At 42.6% G+C, this 9,630-nt stretch overlaps 1 pseudogene; it reads left to right on the top strand.

Annotated features, from left to right (window-relative positions):
* The first annotated feature begins 7,096 nt into the window (after positions 1–7,096).
* Positions 7,097–7,648, top strand: LOC129683981 (ribosomal protein L18-like; annotated as a pseudogene).
* Positions 7,649–9,630: the final 1,982 nt, after the last annotated feature.

The raw sequence follows: 9,630 nt of genomic DNA, 5'->3' as shown, positions 1-9,630 counted from the left end.
GTTTTGTTTATTTGTTTGTTTGTTTTTTCCTACTATTGTTGCAAAGAAACAGGGATTTAGAAATGATTGGAAAGTAATAAAAAGTTATTGAATTCTCCAAGATACAGAGGCGGTGCACATGGCTTTCCTAAAATGTCACTGCGGTTTGACCCTGCCATTGTCACAAGAGACTTGCACATCAAGGGTGGCTGTGTTCATCTACAGAATCATTTTGTGCACATTTCTAAATGCAGAGCCTGTCTTGAGCCACTTAGCGCAAACGGATATGAAGACTTAGTCCCTGATCTCAAGAGATTATGATGCATAAAGAGGAAAATGTTTACCCCCAAAAGGGGGGTAGTTATGAAAAAATAACTATTGATAGTGACTGATGATTGGCATGAATTAGCTCTCATGAGCAATCCTCTACAGCAACATGACGCTGAACTGAAGCTTGGAAACTGTGTCTGTCCCTTGAGGTGAGGAAGGACATTCAGGGATAAGCAAGGTCAGGATATGTCTATATTCACAGACAGATGTTGGCAAATTCATGGAGCTTCAAGGTGTTCGGTGTGAGTAGAGTAACACAAAATAAAATTTAAAACAAGAAAACTATCCCATGGAAATGTGAATACAAAAGGAAAATGTTCATAATATTCAAATGTTCAAAATAATGTTCAAAAATACAAAAAAAGCAGTTCATAAATTTCTATGAATTCTTCTTAGGTAACCTTCATATTTGGCTCCATGGATCAGAGTGGTTTAAGCATTATCAGTTAAGAGACCCAAATTTTAGAAAACCAGTCCCTTGTGCAAGAGATCAAGAATAGTACTGGTTATAATCCTGAGTGTTATATGGTAACAATAGGAAAAACAGGAGGAAATAAAGTGAAATAAAAATGGTGAAAGGGGAGGCCACTGAGTCTATTCAGCAGGTAAAGGAGCCTGCTTTTCAAGCCTAATGGTCGGAATTTGATCTCCATAACTCACGTCTGACAGGAGAAAGCAAACTCCTCAAAGCTATACTTTAAACCCCAAATGTGTCATGTAGCACAGTTGTGCCTCCATACAAAAAAAAAAAAAAAAAACAAAAATACATAAATGTATTTCAAAACACTAAAGAGGTAGAATAAATGTACTTGAATAGCCAAGTAGAGATGAATAATCAGAAGCAGGAAGAAGTGAAGGGTGGCCTCCAAGTTTCTGGCATTGGTGACAAAAAACAGAGGCATCAAAAGGAATGAAGGCAAGGAGAAAAATTCGTCCTATGTGTAAATGCTAAGCACACAATGCCCCAGAAATACCGTCAATCATCCAGGAATCAACAGAGACCACACAAGCGGAACTCAGATGACCAACGTGACAGAAGTTAGAGATATAGTATGACTGGCAGATGAAGCTGAAGAAACAGATAAATTCAGTCAGATGCACGTGTGAAGTAAGAAAAGAAGGTTTGAGTGCCGTGAGTGGTTAAAAGTGAAGGCTCTGTGGCCACGATGCTAGAGTCGGAGCCTTAGTCCCATCACCAACTAGCTGTGTCACTTGGGAAACTTTGCTGTTTCCATTCCCTCAAGAATGAGATACTGCAAAGTTACGCTCTTTCTGTAAAGTACTTAGAAGAGTGCCTGACCCATCACTGTTCAATAATATTAAGAGAGGAGGGAGGGTGGGAGAGAGCATTTCTTCTAATTTGGTCAAGTTCCTGGTATTTGCACAAATTTCTCTGAGCACAAAAATTTAAAAAGATAATGCAAATAAACAAAAAAGGTATCTTTTATTATATTTAATTATTTCAGAATGAAATGCTTATACAATGTGTTTTGATGGTATCGATCTACTTCTCCCTCCAATTTTTCTCAGGTACCCCTCAGCCCATCTCCTTCCAACTTGATGTTCTCCTCTTCTTTTAAATAACCTGCTGAGTCTAATCAGGGCTAAGAATATGAACAAGAGTACAGGACCATCCGCTGGAGTGTGAGAACTCTACTAGATGTCACATCACCAAAGAAAAATTACTCTCCTTTCCCCAGAAGACATCAAATACCAACAGCTCTGTGGTTGGGGATGGGGCCTCTTGGCAGCCCCTCTCCCATTCGTGTTAAATTTTGAGCAAATGTGGAACTCTGTATTAGCTGCTGCCCACTGCAAAAAGAAGCTTCTCTGATCAAGACTGAAGCTTGATCGAAAACAGCACAAACCTATGGGTATAAATACAAGGCAGTTTGACAACATGATCATTTATTAAAACAGTAGCAGGCTCCCTCTAAGACCTACAAACCTTACCCCCAATTTATTACTTTAATGATATTTTGCCATTTGTTTCTAATAGAACATATTAAATATATAATGCAATTCATTATGGCATTTGAAAATATATATTGAAGTGTTTGCTCATATTTCCTCATGGTTATCCTCTTATTCAGTTTTTTATGACATGCCCAATTTGAACTCCGTCTTTAACCATCATCTGCGCCTTCCCGGGTCCAGAGACAGTGGTTATGTCAGAGAGACAGCAAGGACAATAGAAAATAAAACTGTAAGACAGTAAGCTAAGGGCTGGATATGATTAGCCCATAACTGTATTCTCAGGACTGGAGAGACTAAGACAGGAGGAACTTAAGTTCAAGGTCAGCAAAACCAAGGAGAGAGAGAATTAACAGAGAAATCTGTCTAAAGACGTTTCATGGCACATCATGATATGTATTTTAAAGTGTACATTCCTGTTGCTTGCATTTAAACAGCAAAGGAATCTACATTTGAATGTGTTCTCTATGTTTTGTTGCAATTTGAATATCACAGAGTTATGACAGAAACAGACAAGGTATCTCATGGTACTTCATCACACACACACACACACACACACACACACACAACCCTTCATTCAGTAGTTCTCAAATGTTAGAGATTGCACAGGTCTTCAAAGAATGATATGATTTTTGGGAGAGCACCTCTTACAAGGGCCCAAGTACATTTTCTAACACCTACTCGCTCACAAACAAATATAAGAAACTTTTGGGATCAGATGCCATCTTCTTCCCTCTGCAGGCTTACATGCATATGGTAAACATTTTTAAGATGCTGTGATTTATTTGAGATTGTATTAAATCTTTATATCAATGTGAGAAAATTGACATCAGGACACTATTGACCCACAAAAATCTTTCATCTTTTTTGGGAACATGTTATGGCTTACAATGTACATCTGTATATCTTTTATTCAAAAAAATAAATATTTGTATTACATTACTTAATTTGTTTGTGTGTATATAAGTGGGTATGCACATGCCATGGCATACATGTGGAAATCTGAGGAGAATTTGTGGAAGCTGTTTTTCTCCTCCACTGTGTGGGCCTCCAGGGACCAAACTCAGTGTCAGAATCAACAGCAAGCTCGTTTGCCCAATGAGTACCTCGCTGGCCCCTAAAATATTTCATGTTCTGCCCTTGTTTTTTCACTTTGATTTTGTGTTGTTTATTCTTCGTTATGGAGACTGTGTTTATTTTCATGTGTTGATCTTGCACCACACACTGTCCTTAAACTCACCAATTATAAAAGGCTTTATGTAGAGTCTAGCAGATTCTCTACATGTGATTATGTCAACTGCAAAGAATGACAGTTCTACTTCTTCTTTAAAAAATATAATGATGATGATGATGATGATGATGATGATGATGATGATGATGATGATGGTGATGATGATAATGGTGATGGTGATACAGGTTGCTAGACCCAACGGCCAGTTAGGTCCAGGCCCTTGTGGATGATTCAGTTCACGAATGGCTCCTCAGAGCTCAGGCATTTAGTAGGCAGATTTCCCCAGAGATGATGCTATGGGAAGGAGATAGAGCCCTTGTGACCTGGGACACGATGGAGGATCCTTAAGTCATTAGGTATGTACCCTCAAAAAGGACCAAAAAAGGACCACGGGACTCTGATCCCCTCTTCTTTCCTTCCTTTTCCTGCCCAGCTGTGAGATGAGTGGTTGTTTCGGCCAAGAAGTGCTGTCTCACCACTGCCTCAAAACAAAAGGGCCAATTAATCACGGGCTAGATTCTCCAAAGTTCCAGACCAAAGTAAACCCATCAGGTATTTCACTGAGTTACAGAAAGCTAGTGATGCCCACAGGCAGGAACTCCAGCTATAGAATTATGGTATTTTGTTCTCCTTTGACAGAAGGCAGTGGCGGGAGAAGGGCATGAGGGGGTCTTTTAAAGCACAAAATGTTAGTGAGGTGGCTGAGCGGGAGAGTGTAACTCAATGATAGTGTATTCCCACACATACCTGAGGCCTGAGTTTAGTGAATACACACACACAAATAAACACAGACACAAACACACACACAGGCACACAGACAAACACACAGATAAACACACACACACACACACAACACACAGAAACACAAACACACACAGAGACACACAGACACACACACAAACACATACACAGACACACAGACAAACACACACACAGACAAACACACAGAGACACACAGACACACACACACAAACACACACACAGACACACAGACAAACACACAAACACACAAACACACACACACATAAACAAACACACATTAGAAATGAAGCCATTTCTGGCCCTGAGAGGAAATTAACCACACAGAGCCTTTTAAACTAAAGTAGGAGAATGTTCCACACATCCTTATGAAGACTGTGCAGTTTCAGCCAGCTCAGTTAGGTCAAAGTGAAGACAAGCAATATTTTGTTTCCTCTGTTAAATCACATTCATCCCAAAACTACCTTGGGAGGTTTTAAACAAAGAAAATATTGTGTTTAGCCCTTATCAAAGAATGTGTTTCCAATTTACACATACTTCAAGTAAGAAATTGTTTCTGACTTATTTTTTCCTCCCAGTGTTTGGGATGTTGCGCAAGAATCCAAGTGAAGATGAAGTTAATGTTAAAAACTAACTTACTGCGCTGGCATCTGACTTCCTTTCTGTGATTCATAATTGCATTCTTGTACAGCATGTGTTCATCATGACTGTGAGTCCTTTTAGCAGCTACTTTTAAATTCCTTTAAAATGAGAAGCCTGAAATAGCTTCTGTAGGATGTGTTTACTGGAACAAACTGAAGTACAGGGTTTCTCTGTAATTTTAAGCTTTCACAACTTATTCTTTCTCAAAAATCCAAGGCCTCATGCATACTAGGTAAGTAACTGCTCTTGCAGAGAGCTGGGCCCCAAGTATAGTCTTTAGTATTTAAATATTTTACCACAATGTATATAGTATGTTGGTGGTCAAATTAAAATGTCTATCAAAGAAATAACGGATGTTCACTTTTCAAAAATTAGCAGAGTAATATTTTAAATGCTCATGCTCAAAATTAGTTATTATGGAAGTAGATATTTCTTGAGAGAAGTATTAACAATCTGTAAGAAATTTGTGATGACCATTATTTACATAGCCATAGGTATTTTAGGTTAATTTGAGGTAGAACAATATTTTAAAATAAAACCACATCTGAGGGCTGGAGGTGTGGCAGACAACACGTGTGTAAGACCTCAATTCGACCCCCACTCAAAGTTAATTAACTGTTAAAAAGCACAATTCGTGAGATTGAAAAATAAACGATCCCATTCTCCCCCATACTGGCAACTAGAGGAGCGCACTCACAGATACTAAACAGCTGCTGTAATACTGAATCACATCCACAGCCAACAGACGCCATTTCACTCTAGTCCTGGATTAGAAGACTTTGCTCTCAAAGCGTCATAGGTGCGCTGCAGGTGGCTCTAATGTAAGTACTGTGGGGTAATGATGAGATACCGAACAGCCTGTGTGTCCAGAGGTGTGTCTGTCCAGAGTAGCACAGCTGCCTGATGGCATAGCTACTGAACTGGGGTGGATAGAAGGAAGGAGTCCTTGCTTAAAAAATTCTCAAAAAACTTAAAAGAGTTCAATGCCAGCCTAGACTTCTCTCTCTCTCTCTCTTTCTCTCTCTCAAAAAAAAATAGTTAATATATACTTGTGGTTTTTTAAGTATTAAATAAAAATAGATTCTGTTGTTGTTGTTGCTGTTGGAACACTCTCTCCATTCTCTCTCCCTAGAAATTAGCTACAGTTAATAACCGGTTGGTGCATAAAAAATAGAAAACTATTTTAGGTGTCACATTCCATTGACACCAACTCTGTTTCACTTGCACAAGCACTCGTACCACAGGTACTGCTTTTTATCCTGTTGAAAGACATGTCTGTATGGTCCTTTCAAATCTGCAGATGCAAATCTACCTCATTCTTTCTTAATTGCAAAACACGCAGCTGAATGTTCAAGTTAGGAAGCCGCTCTGGTGTTGACAAACACTTGGGTGGCCCTCAGGCTTGCTAGCACTGCTGCCATGCACGTGCCTGCGTTAAGTACCAGTTATCAAGTTGCCGGGTCCAAGTGTGCTCAGATTTGTCACCTTGACCCTCTAAATAGACTGTCATGTTTCACTCCCACTCGCGGAGCTAAGGGCTGCCATAGCAAAGTTGCTTCCATTAACACTTCTTTCTACCTGTGGTAAGGAAAGGTGCTGGTCCCAAATACAAATGACCCTGCTGTTTTGAGAATTCCTTCCCTGGGAGACGTAAACACTTACCTCCTCCTCGCGTCCTGAGGACAAAGACAACCCAGAGCACAATTTCACCAAGTTCACCTTGAGGAACCAACGAGTTTATTATGATTAAATACGGAGCGTGGATGAGCAGTTGGAGCAAGGGTGAAGCCCAAGCCAACATACCAGTCTTCTCCTGGCATGGACAATGGCTTCACCGCGGAGCAAAGATGGGGTCCCTTTCAGTTGTCTTCCCCAGCACTGCAGCACCTCGGGACACACCCCTTACCCCCTGGCCACATGCAATTAGGACAAAATCACAAAGCCTGAGACAGTGGCTTAAATCCAAGATGATGTTCCATGAACCCTCCCACACCCTCCCTCTCTGAGGGATGTCGAAGGTCAACAAGTCTGCTCTTTATTTTTATCATTTTGTTTTGTTTTGTTTTTAATTAAGATGTAAGTACAAAGTGTAACGTCACAAGCGCTTCTCGCAGAGCCCTTTCGCTGCCCATTCTGGCGCCGTTCTGCCTTCCTGGACCAGGCCAAGCAGGAGGCGCCACAATGGGTGTTAACATTTGACACACCAAGGACCGGAAGGTTAGGCGCAGGGGGCCCAAGAGCCAGGACATCTACCCGCTGCTGCTAATCAAGCTCTACAGGTTTCTGGCCCAACGAACCAACCCCACCTTCCATCCGGTTGTTCTGAAAAGGTTATTTATGAACCGCACTAACCGGCCACCTCTGTCCCTGTCACGCATGACCCGAAAGATGAAGATTCCTGGCCGAGGGAACAAAACAGCTGTGGTGGTGGCGACAGTCAGAGATGGTGAGAGGATTCTCAAAGTGCCCAAGCTGAAGCTGTGTGCACTGCGAGTGAGCAGCAATGACGCATCCTCAAGGCTAGGGCTGAGATCCTCACCTTCGACCAGCTGGCTCTGGAGTCTCCCAGCTGTGCTCCTCCCTGTCTGGTCCTCGGAAGGGCGCAGAGGTATACCGGCATTTGGCAAGGCCCCACGGACCCCAAACAGCCACACCAAACCCTATGTCCACTCCAAGGGCCGAAAGTTCGAGCGTGCCAGAGACCAAAGGGCCAACTGAGGCTAGAAAAACTAACCCTGGATGTTAGTGTTATTTTGTTTTTAAGCTTTTGATGTTGGGGAAAAAAAAAAAAAAAAGGATGTAATTACAAGATGACCTCCATCTGCCTCCATGTGGCATGGGCAGGGTGGAAGAGGTCTGGGTGCCACTAAGATAAGCAAGTAAGCAGTGTAGAGGTGAGAGGGAGAAAGAAGCAGAAAAGTGTGTGAACGATAAAGAAAGCAGAACTGGAGGTGAAAAAGTAGTGAGGAACAGCCCCATGTGACCTGCAGCCATGGGGAGGTCCTGGCCCATGCCGCAGCCAGGATCTGTGTCTGTGGCCCTGCAGCAGCTGGAGCGGGTGCTGATGTCCATGGTCCAGATCTTCCCTGGTCTGGGCTGCCACTGGGGGCCACGCTGATGTCTCAAGGCTGTGCAGAGCTGATCCTGCCTCAGGTTGGCTACAGCACTCAGGAGAGAGGGCCCTGTAACTCACCTAGGCAGCACAGTAGAGCTGTTCCTAGTAGCTGAGGCACGGGTGAGAGAGGGAGAGCTGGCCCAGAGCAAGGTGCTGGGGGCGGGGGGGCAGGAGGACCAGCAGGCCGACCAACTCAACTACCACCCAGCCCTGATCCTGGGCTTTGAGTTGGCCCATCCCAACATCTACCCTATCTGTGAACTGCTGGAGTGGGTGAAGGGGCTGGCCCTGCAGAACCAAAGCTGCATCTCCATGAACAGGGCAACAACAGGATGTCTGAGAGGAGTCCAGGTGGGGATCCAGTATTGATGGTGTAGCAGAAGCCAGAGGCCTCAAGTCAGACCAGTGACTCACTGTAATGAACATTTGCAAGAAAAGCTGTTTGGACAAAGGGGTATACTGTGGGACACACTGTAAAATACTGCAGCTTCCACAGAGATATTTTTCTCTTTTTGTTTACTTTTAATTTTTTTGTTTTGAGGGGAAGGTTACAAGGGCAGATATAGAGGAATGGGGAGACGCATGGGATTTGGGTACAAGACGTGAAATTCACAAAGAATCAATAAAGATTTTTTTTAAAAAAAAAAGATGTAATTACATTATTTCCTCATTTCCCTTTTCTTCAAACATCTTCCATATCTTTCTCTTTATTCCCTCATAAATTCATGGCTTCATTTCCTGTAATTGCTATTGTTACGTTATGTGTGTGCGTGTGTGTATACATACATATTTATATGCATAAATATACAAACATTACTTTCTCAATTCACTTAGTGTTTCTTGTATGTACATGATTCAGGGCTGACCAATTAATATTGGATAACCAATTAGAAGACTCAGCCCTGAGGAAAACTTTCCTGCTCTCAGCAGGCATTATCTATAGTTCTTTATCTAGAGGTCGGGGTCAGTGAGATCCCTCTTCCATGTTAGCATGGCTATTGGTGCTGTCTTGTGCCTGATTCGATTCGTGAGATCCCCAAAAGACCACCTGGAGCCGAGTCCATTGCAAAACATATGAGGATCTTTATTTACAGCTTAAGCTGGACTCTCGCAGACACCAAGGCATTGGTATCCAGCTGAGAGCCCAGAGCTCAGGACTGAGGGTGATTTATAGATCTCAGTCCCTCCCAGTGCTCCTAAAGCAGGGGATTCTAGCCCATCTAGTTTTTATTGGTTAAACTATAAAAAGAAGAAGCTATATTTCATAATATATATGTTTGCTATGGGAAAGTGCCAGAACCATGAATGGTCCCAGCTTTCTTTGTTCTCTTTTGCGGGGAACAGGAAGGGGTGAGGGGAAACAGTTGATCTTGGGCTTCAGTCCTGTCCTGTGCTGGCTTTGGGTTTCAGTTCTGCTTTGTGCTGGCTTTGGGCTTCAATTCTGTCCCGTGCTAGCCTTGGGTTTCAGTCCTGTCCTGGACTGATAGACTGCTGGAGGGTAGAGGGGGAGATTAACTCCAGGAGCAAGGCCATCCTGGCTGATTTCCTGGCAACAGAACCTCTGATGAGCAGCAAGGTCAGCTCTCCCCAGCAGCTGGCT

Source organism: Psammomys obesus, unplaced genomic scaffold (genome assembly GCF_907164565.1).
Source record: "Psammomys obesus unplaced genomic scaffold, mPsaObe1.curated_primary_1811, whole genome shotgun sequence".
NCBI lineage: Eukaryota > Metazoa > Chordata > Mammalia > Rodentia > Muridae > Psammomys > Psammomys obesus.
This window is presented reverse-complemented; position numbering and strand designations above follow the sequence as displayed.